This window comes from Numenius arquata, chromosome 5 (assembly GCF_964106895.1).
Source record: "Numenius arquata chromosome 5, bNumArq3.hap1.1, whole genome shotgun sequence".
NCBI lineage: Eukaryota > Metazoa > Chordata > Aves > Charadriiformes > Scolopacidae > Numenius > Numenius arquata.
This window is the reverse complement of record NC_133580.1, coordinates 69,239,330-69,244,172: the sequence shown is the minus strand read 5'-3', so window position 1 is coordinate 69,244,172 and position 4,843 is coordinate 69,239,330.

Sequence of the window (4,843 nt, the reverse complement as noted above, 5' to 3'; positions counted from 1 at the left end):
CCCAACTGATTACTGCATCACGAAAGGGACAGGGAGAGGAAGAGAAGTAGAGACTGCCTCTAGAAAAACACTACCCTTATTCTTTAGCTTTTTTCCCGATGTTTTCTCAACCTGACAGGCTGAAATACTGTAGAAAATGGGCAATTTTTCAGGTATAAAGTTTCGAGTTTTAGTTCAGAACTGGCTTTGCTTTACAGCTCTGGTAGGCTTTGGAGTTTTGTTTTTCCATGAAAGGCAATACCTTTCAGAAATACGTTTACTTTCCTCACAGCTGCATACTGGGCAAAGTGGAAAGTGATAATTAGGAGTTTAGTTTTTAAATAGATTGCTGGGAGCGTTTCTTACAACTTTCTCTTGACCCAGAGTTTGATCAATACGGCCCCTTTGAGGGAGGGGTATTGTTTCCGAGTGTCGTGGCTTAACTCATTCAGCACAGCCCTAACCAGCACACCAAGGTGCGTTACACTGTATGGCTCTCTATATATTTTATTTTATTTTATTTTATTTTATTTTATTTTATTTTATTTTATTTTATTTTATTTTATTTTATTTTATTTTATTTTATTTTTTAATATATAATTTGTCATCAACAAATGCACAATATGTTGTAGTCTTCAGATTGAAGATACACATAAGCACCTAATGTCTTACTCGTCAAAAAAGAACACTTAGAAAAAAAAGAATCATAGGATCATAGAGTTGCTGAGGTTGGAAGGGACCTTTCAGGTCATCGAGTCCAACCATCAACCCAACACTGACAAAACCCATCACTAACCCATGTCCCTCAGCACCACGTCTGCCTGGCTTTTAAATCCCTCCAGGGATGGGGACTCCACCACTGCCCTGGGCAGGCCATTCCAAGGCTTCATAACCCTTTCCATGTAAAAATTTTTCCTAATATCCAATCTGAACCTCCCCTGGTGCAACTTGAGGCCGTTTCCTCTTGTCCCATCGCTTGTTCCTTGGGAGAAGAGACCAACCCCCCCTGGCTACACCCTCCTTTCAGGGAGTTGGAGAGAGCGAGAAGGTCTCCCCTCAGCCTCCTTTTCTCCAGGCTGAACACCCCCAGCTCCCTCAGCCGCTCCTCACAAGACTTGTGCTCCAGACCCCTCACCAGCTCCGTTGCCCTTCTCTGGACCCCATGTCTTAACTGTGATTCTAGTAATAAACAGAACTGGTGTGGAAACATAGAATCACAGAATCATAGAATGGTTAGAGTTGGAAGGGACCTTAAAGATCATCGAGTTCCAACCCCCCTGCCCTGGGCAGGGACACCTCCACTAGAGCAGGTTGCTCCAAGCCCCATCCAGCCTGGCCTTGAACACTTCCAGGGATGGGGCAGCCACAGCTTCCCCGGGCAACCTGTTCCAGTGCCTCACCACCCTCACAGGAAAGAATTTCCTCCTAATATCTAATCTAAATCTCCCCTCTTCCAATTTAAAACCATTACCCCTTGTCCTGTCACTACATCTCCTGACAAAGAGTCCCTCTCCGGCTCTCCTGGAGGCTCCCTTCAGATATTGGAAGGCTGCTATGAGGTCTCCCCGGAGCCTTCTCTTCTCCAGGCTGAACAGCCCCAGCTCTCTCAGCCTGTCAAACATGTACCATTTTAATTTCAAAGGGAATTCCATGTGTTCAACCTTTACTAGCATTAGCATTGGTCACTTTTACACTGAAATACGTGTGTATACATGTAGTAAGAGGTTTTATATGGATAATCAACTGTGCAATTAGCAGCCTGCTCAACGATGTTCGAGTTCGGTATAAAGCATCTTGTTAAGTCATAGAAAAGGGCCTGAAGATGCGTCATTTCTAGTGTCAAAATGAGACACTTACTTTATTTTGAAGCCCAAGACCATGTCGCTTAAGACGTGGAAGCGACGGGTTCTCTGTCTTCTACTCGCTGCTGCCACTGTTTGTTCTTTCCGGAACTGTTACAGATGAGGACGGTTACTTGTCTGGCCTGTTCTGATATTCCTACCAATAAAAATGAAATCCAGTGAAATAACAAACTAAAAATTAGGTAAATTAATTAATAGGACGTCCTCTGAATAATACGTAAATTAACTGTGTGTGTGACTGAGAAATACCAAGCAAAACCTACTCACCTCTTAGTTATAAAGGTTAAAGAAAAAGCCATACATTTGCCATATTTCCTGTAACAGTAGTGAGGACTTCCAAGGGAAATGGAGAAATACATAATAATACATATAAAAAGAGGCAAAACCTAAACTCGTCAAAGCACATGCACAAACTGAGTACAAAATACATTTGGTAATAATTACATTTGGTTTTGAAGTGAAGCGACAAGAATTAGTGGTGGATAAAGCTAAAGGCAACTTAACAAAGAAACTTCCTTGACTACTTCTAAGTTTCCCAACTCACGGCACTCTCTAGTAATAAAAACAAGCTGAAGAGACATTTTAGAAATCTTGAGGAAACAACCGACATAGATTGGGTCAATTAAACCTTGGGTTTTGAGTCTGTTAAGGAAACTTTAGAGTTTCTTGTGTTTTGAATGAGGTTTTATTATTCGCCATAAAAGCTGGCAGGTGGTTTCATGGATCTTCTGAGCGGCAAAGCTGGTTTAAGAGTTCCCCTGTGCCCAGTGGGGTGTGTTCCAGCAGGTGAAGAAGGGCAGGAAGTTACTGCCTCACAAATTGTGCAGATTCACTACTTGTGGGTTGTGTTGTAAGCCCAGAGTAGTTCTCTCATCTTTAAAAAAAAAAAAAAAGTACAATCTTTCTGAAGTCAGAGGGACACCCTGTGATAAAGACGACCTCTGGAGAGCTTGTTTCATGGAGTCTGACTTGGTTCAAATTGTGCTGAAAATGAGAAAAGGAGGATTCCCCCTCTTCCCCGAATCCGTCTCCTTTATCACACGGAGCACAGCTGAGACAGAACCACGCTCTCAAAAAAAAAAAAAAAGAATAAAGCAAAACGTAAGAGCCAGAGCAGAGGCAGCTCAGGCGAGCAGCGGCACTTTCTGCGGGAAACCCCGAGAGGAAGAAAGGCTTGTTTTTCTAAGTGTTTTTATACCCTCTCTCCTGCTGCTTCACTTCCTCTTCTGCTGAAAGGGACAGTTCTGCTCACTCCTTGTTAGTTTTCTTTGTTAGTAAAAACATAAGTTGCCCACCAATTCTTCAAATAAGAAGAAATCTGAGATTTCACGTTCTCGGTTACCTACTTGACCGGAAGAGGCATTTCCAACACCCTGAAGGAGTTCAGGAATTTAATGAATATAATGTTTGCTTCTATCAGGACTCAGCTTTGAACTGTGAAAGGAATTGTAAAATCATGGTACTGCTAGATGCTAAAAATGGAAATGTAAACAAGTGTCTAAACAATCAATAGTGATCTGTCACTAGACTCAGGAAATGCTTATTCCCTGGAAAGGCCTCTTCCCCTTGTGCTCAAAGGATAAAAGGCAGCTTTTTTACTTTTTTGCTTGTCAATGAGTTTATCTCAGATAGTAAATCTGATCTTTTCCTACATGTATCTCTGAAAAAAAGGAGTTTTATAAAAAATAGTGGTTACAGTTGGTACCATGAACAGAGTCGACCGTCAAGCCCGCAGGAAAAGGGTTAAAACTTTGCTCATTTCCAGAGCTGCGGTTTTTCGAGTGCACAATTACTATTTTTAAGGACATAGTTTTCTGCATGTTTTCTTTACCAGGAAAGAAGACTGGGGGGGACACGTCAGATGGGCTGATTGTCCCAAAGAGGAAGGTGGCAGTCTGGGATGCCGTACCATTTCTTAAATGAATGGTGATTTTTTTTTTTTGCTTGGGTATTTAAACTGAGTAAAAGCAAGTAAATAATTTTGATTAGAATAACTTAGAGTAGTATATTTGGAACTACAGGGAAGCTATAATTGCCTTGGTACAAGAACAGGACTTAGTTTCATACCAGTTCAGTAGAAAAGTCCAGTTGCAGATGCTGAAATCCAACAGTGGGCCAAGGTCTAAGCACCAGAGTCAGTTTACCAGTGTCCATCTGAGCTGGAGTTTAGCTGTGAGGAATTAAGGAATAAAGCATGAATTTGAAGCCTCGGGGCTGAGAAGAAGTAACAGGGTGCGTGTGAGCAACATCCCCACGCGCTGACAGCTCATGCAGTGTCATAATTAAGTTTCCAGACACTTAGGAATCTCCTGAGAGAGTTGGGGGGGTTCAGCCTGGAGAAGAGAAGGCTCCGGGGAGACCTTAGAGCCCCTTCCAGTCCCTCAAGGGGCTCCAGGAAAGCTGGGGAGGGACTCTGGATGAGGGAGGGGAGCCCTAGGAGGAGGGGGAAGGGTTTGACACTGACAGAGGGGAGATTGGGGTGAGATGTGGGGAAGAAGTTCTTTGGTGTGAGGGTGGTGAGAGCCTGGCCCAGGTTGCCCAGAGAAGCTGTGGCTGCCCGATCCCTGGAGGGGTTCAAGGCCAGGTTGGAGGGGGCTTGGAGCAAGCTGGTGTGGTGGGAGGTGTCCCTGCCCAGGGCAGGGGGTTGGAATTCAATGATCTTCAAGCTCCCTTCCCACCCAAACCATTCTATGATTCTAGAACGCCGCAGTGGTGGCAACACCTTCCAGAAGGCCCTGCGACCCCTCGGTAGCGGGACCCAGAGTGAGCTCAGCCCCGTCTCCATCTTCCTTCCCGGGCTGAGAGGCCGGGCTCAGGACACCACCTCGAGTACCTGCGATACCAACCCGCTCCCCAGCCTTCCCCGCCGGGGTTTCTCCTCAGGGCGGGTCCCGAAAGCGGAGGGCGGGACGCCGCGGCCTAGCAGGGGCCGGGGCCGGCGGCTCCGCGCAGGCGCCGTACGGGCAGGCCGCGCCCCGCCGCCGATGGGCCGGGCCGGGCCG